The sequence below is a fragment of the Bufo bufo genome, chromosome 6 (assembly GCF_905171765.1).
Source record: "Bufo bufo chromosome 6, aBufBuf1.1, whole genome shotgun sequence".
Classification (NCBI taxonomy): Eukaryota; Metazoa; Chordata; class Amphibia; order Anura; family Bufonidae; genus Bufo; species Bufo bufo.
In genome coordinates, this window is record NC_053394.1 from 415332783 (window position 1) to 415346774 (window position 13992).

Below are 13992 nucleotides of genomic sequence, written 5' to 3' on the forward strand. Positions count from 1 at the left end.
ATTTCTACAGGAGATTCATCTGGAATTTCTCCAGGGTCATCAAACCAATCACACAACTCACAAAGAAAACCGTACACTTTACCTGGACTCCCGAGGCACAAGACACATTTAGTTAATTAAAGACTCTGTTCACAGGCGCACCAATACTAATCCATCCAGATCCAGAACTACCATTCAAGGTAGACGTGAATGCATCTGATTCAGCAATGGGGGCGGTTTTGTCACAACGTGCAGGAGATAAAGAGTTGCTTCATCCTTGTGTGTATTTTTCTCGCCAAATGTCCCCAGCCGAGAAAAATTACGACATCGGGAATAAGGAACTACTTGCAATCAAGGAAGCTTTCTTGGAGTGGAGACACCTTTTGGAGGGGGCCACCATTCCCGTAACCATCTTGACTGATCACAACCTTGAGTTTCTGCATAACGCCAAAAGATTATCCTCCAGACAGGCCAGATGGAGCCTGTTCTTTTCTCGTTTTAACTTTATTATTACCTACCGTCCAGGTTCTAAGAACGGCAAAGCAGACGCGCTGTCCAGAATGTTCTCTGACTCCTCTCAATAAAATAAGAATCAAACCACGATCCTGCCTGAAAGAAACTTCTTGGGGGCCACCCATTCGGGGGATTTATGCAAACTAATTAAAGACGGATATCAGAGTGACTCTTTTCTTAGCCACCCCACTAGTGAGGTTAACCTTCACTTCAAGGATGGTTATTGGATCAAACCGGATCATCAACTATATGTTCCCGAAATAGCTCAACTTGAAGTCCTTAAACTGGCTCATGATTCCAAGTTGGCCGGTCACTTGGGCATAAAAAAACCTCAAGAACTGTTATCTCGTTCCTTCTGGTGGCCCAATTGTAAAGGGGATGTGAAGAGGTATTTTTCATCATGTTTGACCTGTGCGCACTACAAGACGCCACGTTCTTCCCCTCTGGGATTATTACAACCACTTCCAGTTCCATCTCGCCCTTGGGGCTCAGTCTCTATGGACTTCGTGGTCAATTTACCTCATTCTCAAGGAATGAACACTATCCTTGTCGTCATAGACCGTCTTACCAATATGGCACACTTCATCCCTTTCAAAGGAATACCATCTGCAAAACAGACAGCAGAAGTCATGATCCGTGAAGTGTTTCGGCTACACGGGATTCCAGACAACGTGGTCTCTGATCGCAGGGTACCCTTCCAAATTCTGGAAAAACTTCTGTTCTGCCCTTGGAATCAAAGTAAATTTGTCCTCAGCTTTTCATCCACAATCTAATGGTCAGACTGAAAGAACTAATCAAACCCTCGAACAGTATCTACGCTGTTTTATTACCCATTTACAAGATGACGGGATGGAACATCTCTCCACTGCAGAATTTGCGTACAATAACACAGTTCGACTTCTTTCAGCCCGTTCTACGCAAACACAGGCCTCCATCCAGTCTTCATTCCCCATCTGCCAATCACCACGGCCCTCCCAGCAGTAACCGAACGGTTAACTAACCTGCAAGAGGTACAGGGAAAAATCATGGAGAATTTACACGAGGCCCAAAGACGCTCCAAACAAGCTGCGGACAAACACAGTAGACCAGCACCAGTTTTTCATATTGGGGACAAAGTGTGGCTGTCTACAAAAAATATTAAGCTGAGAGTCCCTTCTCAAAAACTGGGTCAAAGATACATTGGACCATATCAGATTTCGGCTCAAATTAATGATGTCACATTTAAACTCAAACTCCCGGATTCGCTCAAGATACATCCGGTGTTCCATTGTTCACTCTTCAAACCATTTGTCGAGAATACTTTCCCTGATCGCTTTTTGCTGCCACCCCCGCCAGTCAGGGTGCATGGAGAAGAGGAGTTTGTTGTAGAAAAGATCCTGGACTCTAGAATTTGTCGAAGAAACGACAGTATTTGATCCGTTGGAAGGGTTATGGTCCTGATGAGGACTCGTGGGAACCCAAGGAGAATGTACACGCTGCCAGACTGGTCAGTGAGTTTCATCGGCAATACCCCGACAGGCCTATCTTGGAGATGCCCGGAGGTTATCGTGGAGGAGGGGGGAGTACTGTCAGGGATCGAACCGGGAGACTCCGGCGTCCTAGGCTGTAGCCTTGCTCACTAGACCACAGAGCTTCCTGGACAGTTTCTGTTACTTTTTTGAACCACCTCCTGGACCTGAATGTTCCTGCTTTTGGTTTGACCAATCAGATCTGTGTATGCCCTATTTAAGGAAGACCATGTCACTTCCTCCCTTGCCAGATTATTGAGCTATCTCAGCCGTAGTCTTGCTTCAGCCTCTCAGTATTTGTCTGCTAACCTGCTCGTGTACCGAACTGTGCCTCCATCGACTACTCTCATGCCTCATCCTGAATCCTTGTACCTGCCATCTCGTGTACCGAACTCTGCCTCCATTGACTACTCTCCAGCCTCATCCTGAATCCTTGTACCTGCCATCCCGTGTACCGACCCAGGACTGCCTGACTACTCTCTTGCCTTCCTTGTTCTTCGGCACTCATCTACCACGTGGACCTTATCGGGTCCATTGAGCCACCGCCATTCCTGCATATCGGGATCATTCATCCATTCCGTTTCCGTGCTCCTCTGTTCCTGTGTCGCTGCCATTGGACTCCTTCCCCTCTTCGAGTAACCTCTACAAGCAATTGTGCAGGTAACCTTAACACCTAGTGCATAAAGGGTTCCCATTTTTAAAAAAAATTTAATCCAAAAAATTTATTAACTCATTACATTCTGAGGTGAAAAACACATTTTGATCAATAGTTATCATATGCCTCACAAATGCCTGTAATTCACGACCACACAGTGTGGTCATGCGGCGTATGTGAGATGGCCCTGCTGTGATCGAGTGCCGCGCGGCCGTAATGTGTTCTAATTAAACTAATGAGGTCACACTGTTTAGTCGGTCTGTATTGTTAATTGCTGCATGGCACCCACAATACCGCGGGGCCATTAACAATATAGACCCACTGAACAGTGCGGCATCATTATTAGAGTTCACAGTGGCCCATCCGGCCATGCGGTACCCGAACGCAGCACAGCCGTACGGTGTGGTCGTACCTTGATTTCATCATCAATGTACCTTCTATGGGCTAAGATTAAATGGTAGAAAAAGGATTATCTGAAGCTGTACTGCTCCTCCCACACGGTCAGGTCCAGATTAGCGAAACTGGATGCGAATTTCGCACCCATTGCTGTCCCGGCAGTCTGGAGGTGAAAATTGTTTTTCTCAAAATCAAAATTGATGAGATCCAAAATAAATTCACACTGCTCTTATGATAAAGAGACATCTCTCTACTATGGTACTAATAGTCATCAAACCTAAATGATGTGATATGTATAAGGATGCAATATCACATGTACAGAATATGGTATCCTTGTCCAATCATATCTCTAAGGGTCCATTCACACGTCCGTATGTGTTTTGTGGATCCGCAAAACACGAACACTGGCAATTTGCGTTCTGCATTTTGCGGACCGCGCATCGCCGGCACTCTCATAGAAAATGCCTTTTCTTGTCCGCAATAGGACATGTTCTATTTTTTGGCGGAACGGAAGTGTTGATCCGCAAATGCGGATGCGGACAGCACATTCCGGCCCCATTGAAAATGAATAGGTCCGCACCTGTTCCACAAAATTGAGGAACGGATGCGGACCCATTTTGCGGACGTGTGAATGGACCCTAATACTTCTCCCGAATCTTTCAGATATGCCTTTATAGTCACAACATATTTTTGTTAAAAAAAACTATTGATATAATCTGTTATCCGACCAGTCAGAATCAATGTCTGCCACTATAGAGCGGCTCAGCGAGTGCTTATGATCTTTATAAATTATGGGGAGAAAATATATAACTGGGATCTTTGGATATTTATTATTAATGGGGTTTTCTGTTCTTTTTTTTTTAACTGATGGCCTATTCTCTGGATAGCTCATCAATATCTGATTGGTGGGGGTCAGACACCCAGGACCCCCGTCAATCAGCTGTTTGAATAAGCTCTGGCGCTCACAGTAGTGTTGTGGCCTTCCCACAGCTTTGCCTAGGTCATGTGACACAGTTATTGGTCACATGACCTAGGCATAGCTCAGCCTCATTGTGGTGAATGGGGCTGAGCTGCGATACAATGTACGACGGTGACCACGGAGAAGGCTGTGGAGCTCACAGGAGCACCAATGTCTTCTCAAACAGCTGAACGGCGGGGGTCCCAGGTGTCAGATCCCCACAGATCATATAGAGGATAGGTCATCAGTTAAAATATCTCGGAAAACCCTTTTAAATAAATTTTAAATATAAAAACTCTTAACAAACTCGGGTCAGTGGGTCAAAAACACTTAATTACAAAAAATCGAATTTCCCAGGGTTGAGTGCTGCACTTCAGGACAAAGACTGGGAGCAACTATTGTCACATAATGACACTAATGCTAAATGGGAGTGCTTTAAATCTACTTTGGATAAGTATATTGTTAAATACATTCCTAAAGGTAGCAAGTACAAGCGAATAGCATTAAACCCCACATGGCTTACAATAGTGTAAAAAGGGCAATAAATGACAAAAAGAGGGCCTTTAAGAAATACTAATCTGAGGGGTCAGCTGTAGCCTTTAAAAAGTATAAAGAACTAATAAATGATGCAAGGGGCTAATAAAATCAGCGAAAATACACAGTGGAATACAGGTGGCCAAAGAAAGTAAGAGCAACTCTAAAACATTCTTTAAATACAGAAATGCAAAAAAAAAAAAACAAGGTCAGAACATGTAGGGCCCCTAAATGATGGTAACGAGGTGTTGGTCACTTGGGATCAAGAGACGGCAGAGCTCCTAATGGGTTTTTAGCTCTGTATATACAAAAGAAGAGAGGGCATCTCATGAGGGTGTTGCCACTGGTAGAAATACCTCAGATAACATACCGTATTTTTCGCCATATAAGACGCACCGGCCCATAAGACGCACCTAGGTTTTTGAGGAGGAAAATAAGAAAAAAATTTTTTTTAACCAAAAGGTGTGCTTTTGAACTAATGGTGGTCTGTGGATAACACTATTATGGGGGATCTGTGGATGGCAATGTTATGGGGGCATCTGTGGATGGCACTGTTATGGGGGCATATGTGGATGGCACTGTTATGGGGGCATATGTCGATGGCACTCTTATGGGGGATCATTGTGGGGGCATCTTTGGATTGCACTGTTATGGGGGCATCTGTGGATGACACATATATAGCATCTTATCTAATGAGTCATCCACAGATTCCCCATAACAGTGTCCCTGTGTAGTGAATGGGGGCCGGCATCTGGTGTTGTAATGGCAGCGGGGCCCGGTGCAGTCACTGTATTCTACTACACCGGGCCCCGCTCACTGTAGTATAATCATATCTAACTTGTGGGTATTGTTAAACAATACAAATCATCTGAAATCCAGCGCTTGTACTACTTACTACTAACTTCATGGCAGGCAGGAGGCTGGGCGGGCGCTAGCAGCGTAGCTCACTACATCATGCACCTGCGCCGCCTGCTTCATTCATAAAGTGGGCAGAGCAGGCGCGTGACGTAGTGAGCTACGCTGCGAGCGCCCGCCCGGCGTCCTGACTGCCATGAAGTTAGTAGTAAGTAGTACAAGCGCTGGATTTCAGATGATTTGAATAGTTTAACAATACCCACAAGTTAGATATGATTATACTACAGTGAGCGGGGCCCGGTGTAGTAGAATACAGTGACTGCACCAGGCCCCGCTGCCATTACAAAACCAGATGACGGCCCCCAGCCCCTCCTCCCTCTCAGCCGAAACACCCGACCGGTCGCAGCATTCGCCCCATAAGACGCACTGCTATTTTCCCCCCACTTTTGGCGGGAAGGGGGGGAGGAAGGGCGAAAAATACGGTACTTACCTGGCTGACTGTAGATATGGTCCTTAATATACAAAAAAAAAATTCAAGTGAACAGGGCCCCAAAAATGTTTGAGGGCCTTCTACGAGAGATGTAACTGTCAATAATATAATAAGTGATAGCCAACATGGTTTTACTAAGAACGGCAGCTGTCAAACTAACCCGATTTGTTTTTATGAGGAGGTAAGTAGAATCCTGGACAGAGGGAAGGCTGTGGATACTGTGTTTTTGCAAAGGTGTTCGATACTGTCCCGCACAGATGACTAATGGGTAAATTGAGGTCTATTGGTTTAGAAAATATAATTTGTAATTGGATTGAAAATTGGCTTCATGATCGTATCCAAAGAGTGGTGGTCGATGATTCCTACTCTGAATGGTCCCCGGTTATAAGTGTTGTACCCCAAGATTCTGTGCTGGGTCTGCTATTATTTAATTTATTTATTAATGACATAGAGGTTGGGATTAATAGTGCTGTTTCTATTTTTGCAGATGACACCAAACTTTGTAATACGGTACAGTCTATGGAAGATGTTAATAAGTTACAGGCTGACTTGGATAAACTTACGGTTTGGGCCTCCACTTGGCAAATGAGGTTCAATATAGATAAATGTTAAGTTATGCATCTTGGGGGCTAATAATCTGCATGCAGCAAATGTCCTGGGGCAGTGATGGCTAACCTCCGGCACTCCAGCTGTGGTGAAACTATGACTCCCAGCATGCTCCATTCATTTCTGTGGAGATCTGAGAACAGCCAAGCAAGTTTACATCTTGGAAGTTGTAGTTTGGCCACAGCTGGAGTGCCGGAGGTTAGCCATCCCAGTCCGAGGGGGAGTAAAACTGGGAGAGTCATTTGCTGAGCAGGATCTGGGTGTATTAGTAAATCATGGACTAAATAACAGCATGCAATGCCAGTCAGATGTCTCTAAGGCCAACAGAATTTTGTGTTGTATTAAAAGAGGCATGGACTCGCAGGACCGGGATGCAATATTGCCACTACACAAAGCGTTGGTGCGGCCTCATCTGGAATACGCAGTTCAGTTCTGGGCACCAGTCCATAGAAAGGACGCCCTGGAGTTAGAAAAAGTACAGATGAGCAAAGATTAAATGAACTGAATTTGTTTAGCCTTGAAAAAAGACGTCTCAGGGGGGAACATGATTAACCTGTACAAAATATATAAAAACGGACCATACAAAAAATATCAAGGGAAGCTATTTTGTGTTAAACCCCATCAAAATACAAGGGGCCATTCCCTACGCCTGGACAAAAAAAAGATTTAGTCATAAGAGGCGACAAGCATTCTTTACAGTAAGGGCTGTGAATCTCTGGTATAGCCACAGGAGCTGGTCACAGCAAATACAGGAGATGGCTACAAGAAAGGTTTAGATGACTTTTTAATTCAAAATAACATTGAGGCTTATGACAATGTATACAAATCTTGTTCTACACACAACTTCCCTTTGGCCCAAACCCTTTTTAAAAGGAAGATGGACATTGATCCAGGGATTTATTCACTTAATGGACTTTTGTCTTTTTCCAACCTTGACAACTATGTAACTATATGAATGATAAGAAAACAAACGTAGGCAGCTCTCACCTGTATATCCTTGTCTTGAGCCCGGACATAGCGTCTGGGTGCGCTATAAGTTAAACTTCAGAAAAAACTTTGTGGTCCAGCTCCAAATGATCAAGGTATAAATCTTTATTCGAGCGGTTTCAAAATATTCCATACAGGTACACTTGTGTTACGCGTTTCAGACCACGATCAATAAAGGTCCTTCCTCAAGACACAACTACACTCCAAAAAAGTGCACTTTATATGCCGCACCCACACCTGACCATGAAGTCAGGAAACTGCGTGGACATGTATTGATTTACTAAAAAAGCACATATCAAAACATATTATAACTTCACTACTATTAATAAAATCTATTATACACTGACAGCTGGATCGTGAGGGTTCCTTCAACAGAGACGCATCTGTTCTAATACTGCAGTATAAGATCATGTCTTTTATTTAACCCTTGTGGGTGACATGTAGCCAGTTGAAACATCCAGTATGCTTCTCTGTTGAGTAACTTCCTCCTCAAATCCCCTCCTCTGATTGGAACTGCTATTCTCTCAATGCCCTATACTTTCAATTTGGAGGTATCCCCACCATAAAAAAACGCAAAGTGTAAACTGACCACAGACACATTGCGGCTTTCATGGTGGGGCACATCAGAAATGTGTTTACGTATTCTCCCCTTTATCTGATTGGAAGTGCATCCCAGATATTGTAGCTGACATTCAATACACGTCACCAAATAAATAGCATTTTTCGTGTTACAATTAAGGTGAGACTTGATGGCAAATTCTTTATCATTTGCTGTCGATTTAAAATGGTTCGTGACCACATTTATAGCTACCTTTACTACTAATCCATGTAGTCTTCACCTCTCCAGGCTCTTTGAATAAACTAGGACTGAGTGTTTGACCAAGAGTCTGAGCTTTACGTGCTGAGCACCTAATGCCCTCCTCCACTATACCTGACCATTGATTGTCATATCTCAGGAGAGGTAGATGTTTTTTTATTATTTTACATATTGCATCATATTGTTCACTATATTAGGTAACAAATGTTATGGCATTCTTCTTAAGGTAACTCTGCCCATTTCTGTTTTCACAGGAAAAATAAGTGTTTTTCTCTCCATTTTGGAAACCGTTTGATAGTGGTTAGATGTCATTTGTTTAGAATACGACCTACAAGCAAGCCTCCTAATTATATTATTAGCCTCAAAATTAAGAGATTTTTTTCTATATAAATGATAGGAACGAGCGTTCATACAAACATATAACTGTCTTGATCCTCAACCCGTGTAAAAGGACCCTAGACTGCATGTAAGAGACTGTGCAAACAAGTTCCATAAAATTTTTCACTATTGATCGGTAAGTGTCGATTTGTTGAGTTGTTTGTGTATCAAAAGACGTTCAGTTACACTGAACAATAATTATCAGTGTTTGCTCATTACTGCGATCGTTGCTTGTTCGCCCTGTTAAAGACAAGCAGATTCCTGATTAGACTAGGGGATGTGGCGGCGACTAATGACAATCTTTCAGTCAGGTAGATTTGTGTGATCCACGCTAATAGGCACTCAAGGGGCCTTCTGCTGTCTGTGTCCATTTCTGCAAGAGCCAGTTGAACGAACAGTAAGATTTGGCATTCAGATGTAGCGGGGTTCAGCAAATGACACGGCAGCACAGAAACCAGGTGGCTGGGACAAGAGCTGCTGTGCATGCATGCCTATGTGCGCTCCCACAGTCCCGGACACTAGAGAGGTTGGCGCTTTTTCCTATAGTGTGAAAGCACGTCCACTGCTGTGGGATTGCAGTTTGGTCATAACCAGGGCCGGCCTTAGGTGTCCAGGCGCCCTGTGCGAGCTAACCTTGTGGCGCCCCCCCCCCCCCCCCCAAAAAAAAAAAAACACTGCTTGTTGCTGGCATCATGGCATAGGCTGGCTGATTATCCAACCAAGCAGTTACCAGCCCACACATCCCAAAGGCCGGTGTAATGTTATACTTCCCTACTTTGTGAGATTTCCCTACCCTCGTCACTTCCGGTCGCACCGGACATGACGTGAGGAGGTGTGCAGCGCCGCGCAGGCGCACAACGTCAGGTTAGGGAAGTTTCACAGCAGAGTGCGCATGCGCCAGGAGTCTCGCCGACGGTTAGGGAAAAACTATGGGCCAGTGCGCAGGCGCAGTGATCGGATGGATGTTCTCAGCTGAACACCGGTCGACACTGCGCATGCACCGGGAGCCTCACCAGCGGTTAGGGAAGGGAAAAATTACGTACGGGCCAGTGCTTTTTCCCTACCCTAACCGCTGGTGAGGCTCCCAGCGCATGCGCAGTGTCGGCCGGTGTCCTGCTGAGAACATCCATCCGATCACCGCACCTGCGCACTAGCCCATAATTTTTCCCTACCCTAACCGCCGGCGAGGCTCCCAGCGCATGCGCACTCTGCTGTGAAATTTCCCTAACCCATCGTTGTGCGCAGTGCGCCCCCCCAATATAATAAACATTGGTGGCACAGTGCGCCCCCCCCCAACACCCCAGTATAATAAACATTGGTGGCACAGTGCGCCCCCCCCCAACACCCCAGTATAATAAACATTGGTGGCGCAGTGCGGCCCCCCAACACCCCAGTATAATAAACATTGGTGGCGCAGTGCGCCCCCCCAACACCCCAGTATAATAAACATTGGTGGCGCAGTGCGCCCCCCCAACACCCCAGTATAATAAACATTGGCGCAGTGCGCCCCCCTCAATATAATAAACATTGGTGGCGCAGTGCGCCCCCCCTCAATATAATAAACATTGGTGGCGCAGTGCGCCCCCCCTCAATATAATAAACATTGGTGGCGCAGTGCGCCCCCCCTCAATATAATAAACATTGGTGGCGCAGTGGGCAGTGCCAATGAGGGTTAAAAAATAAAAAAATAATTAACTCACCTCCTCCAATTGATCGTCTTCTGTTCTTTCTTCATGACCTGTCAAAGGACCTGTGGTGACATCACTGTGCTCATCACATGATACATCACCATGGTAATGGGTCATGTGATGAGCTCAGTGACGTCACCACAGGTCCTGAAGAAAGACCGGCAGCTACGCGATCAACTGGAGGAGGTGAGTTAATTTTTTTAAATTATTTTTTAACCCTCATTGGCACTTCCCACTGTGCCACCAACGTTTCTTATACTAGGGGGGGGCGCACTGAGCCACCAATTATGTTTCTTATACTGGGGTGTTTGGGGGGGGGGGGGGCGCACTGTGCCACCAACGTTTCTTATAAAAATACAGGAGGCGGGTGCCGGAATCAAATAGCCGGCACCCGACCTCTATGACAGGGAGCTGCGATCAGCGGCAGTTAACCCCTCAGGTACCGCACCTGAAGGGTTAACTCAACTGCAGCTGATCGCAGCTCCCTGTCACAGAGGTCGGGTGCCGGCTATTTGATTCCGGCACCCGCCTCCTGTATTTGTATTCAGGTCAGTTTTCTTCATTGGTGGCGCAGTGGCCACAGCCCCTCCCCTCCTCCTCCTGTCTCTCTTCTTATTGGCAGCGGCGGGGGCAGCAGGCAGGTCAGACAGGGGAGGGGGAGATGGAGGGGGCGCCCCGAGGGAGAACACAAGTACAGCCTCGCCTGCCGCAGATTACATTGCGAGCTGTCGGCCGCCCAGCGCCCCTGTTACTATAGCGCCCTGTGCGGCCGCACAGCCCGCACACCCCAAAGGCCAGCCCTGGTCATAACCATAGAAACGAGCAGTGTATAATGTCATGAAAAATGAATCAACCCAGCAAAGGAGGCAATATGGACAATCACAATACATTAGTAAGAGCCATATATTAAAGGGGTTGTCTCACTGATGAGATGACACAGCTTAGCATCAGAAGGGAGGTTATAACTCACAAATACATCCACTGGTAAAAAGATTACATTCACTACAGATTACATCATGTACCTTTCTAACAGGTCAGAGAATAAAAAAATTGCGGGAGTTCTTCGTTAAGCTGGTCACACACATTAAATAAATGTCAGTCCAACCGTCTGGTTTTGACAGGACCAGCTGGCCATCTAATGTATATGGGGGACTTCTAGCTCTTCCTCGCTAAGTGAGATAAGGATCAGAGAGATGGATTGAAACGGCCTGCCTGACTCGTGTTTTACATATTTCAACCATCAGATCTTGATCTCTGGATGGAAACCATCAGTAGGTAGTAGACATGTATCATCTACTTGGAAAGCTTATAGGAGCAATTTGATCCATTTTCTATGTTATTGTGAGTAAAACAAAGGGGTCTTCATTGCTGACCAATATTTTCTGAACCACACGGTCTATGTTCTCCATCTAATGACCTCCCCATAACTACTGAGATTCTGAAATAAATGAGCACCATATGTTGTGCGTCTTATTACTTGGATTATAGATGATCATACCCTGCAGATGCGCCACCTATGATTTCACAATACTCATTCATACATTCAAAAAAGTAGAGACTGAGTAAGATAATTCTACCTTTTTCTTAGTTAAGTCTTAGAGGCCTCATTACCATTAGTGCGGCCGCTGTAAACTTGTGCTGTTCTTCCTTTATGGTGCAGCCAGGACCATGAATTGCAGAATGCCATAAACCAGAAGCAGAAAGTAGGAAAACCTTTGGGAAATGTCTTGTGTTCTGTTCCTGTTTTTCCCTCAAAAAATAAAAATTGCATAATGTCTCAGAAACGTCAATTTGACTGTGTTAATATTAATACAAAAACTAAACTGATCATCGCACTGTTTTAATTGATGATATTGATGCTATGTTGTGAAGATATAAATCTCAAGAGGAGACATCTTGAATAGTCATGAAGCGTCCAGATGTGAAATACGGCTTCACTTCAGGGAGGTAAACACATTGGTCTTAAATGTTCCCCTTTCCCTTGTTCTTCATCTTTTTCATTTCTCTTTGGCATCCTTCTCATTGTTTTTTATTTAGATGTATTTTCTTCAGTGTTAAGTCCATTCCCTGACTCCACCCCGGCCTCTGGATCAATTCTAATTTAAAAAGGAAACCATCAGTAGGCATTGCGTTCTGTATGAAGCATCTAGCTATAACTTAAAGGGGTTGTGCAACTAACGTAAATGTATCCAGCCCAACAGATATTGCTGTTATATCACTTTCTCCAAATACCACCATTTATCAGAACTGCCTTAATTTAAAGTTATTAGCCCACCTTCGCACCCTGTGTCAAATCTGTTTTGATATTCAGTTGTCGTTGGTTACGTCCTGCATTGGAGCCTTGTAATGTAGGATGTAGGAAGCATCACTGGTAAGAACAAGGGGTGTGGTTAGTGTCACATGATCTGCTAATCTCAGGAGACATCTCACTGCCCTAAAGCATGATGGGCAACAGTCACATGACAAACCAGGAAGTAGGATTAAAGCATAGGGGATAAGAGGAAACTGCAAATGAGGTAAATTTGAAAAAATTTAATAAAATACAAGGTGGAATGGGAGATTGATGAAAATAAACTTTAGAGTGAAAAGTAGTTTATAACACAACCCCTTTAATTAAATTCAAGCTAACTTTGTAATTAGCAGGGGCGGACTGGGAACTTAAAGTGGCCCTATAAAAAATACTAAAAAAGTGTCCCCATTTTGTAGTCGGGTCCAAATTGATGGAAGGCAGAGCCATAAATATTATATTGTGGCACATTATACCACCCCAACAGAGCCAAATACCACAGTCCATCACAAAATACTGCCAGCAGCACAAAATACATCCCCAAAAACTTCCACTGCCGGCAGTGAGGACGGTTCAGGCGGCCTTCTGGGCATCGGCAAAACTGGAAATTTCCCTGTAAGGTCTATGGCCAATCCGCCCCGGGTTAAAGGGATGAGATTAGAGATACCTGGCAGTTTTCTTAAAGAAACAACGCAACCCCTGTCCTTGGGCGGTGTGTAGTAATGCATCTCGGCTCCAATACCAGAAACATCCAAGAGAACACTGGTGGGATTTCTGAAAGAAAGCAGCCATGTTTCTCGAATCTCATACAGCCCCTTTAATGCCTATAGCAGTAGAGGCTTAGAATATGATGGGGTGGTCTTTCTTTCTGCATTTAATCTTACATGCTAAGATCCTGTGGACTAGGAGTTGTCTCTGCCTGTACTATGGTTAGATGTTATTGTAACTGTTACCTGGCCGATCCACCACAACCTCCAACAGTTGGTCCCGGATGGCACGCTGGCACTTGGTCTTACTCTTATAACTGTAACAGAGAAATGTCCTTACATAAACTGGTAGATATGACAATATTCAGTTACCCCCAGAATATACCCCTGATCCCCTCCCCCACTACAGAGGGGCAGATATAAAGGTGCAGTGTATACCAGGCAGGAAGGATATAGGGTTCTAGTGTATATTACATCATAATATAAGGAAAGGAAGAGCAGCGGACATCTGATTATAGCACCGCCTGATCCAGCCCCTGGGGTATAGCCTGGCTGCTCTAGTTATTGCGCCCCCTGTAGGTCAGACAGTAAAGTGCAGCCCCGTGTTATATAACAGTTCCCTATAGAGAATAAT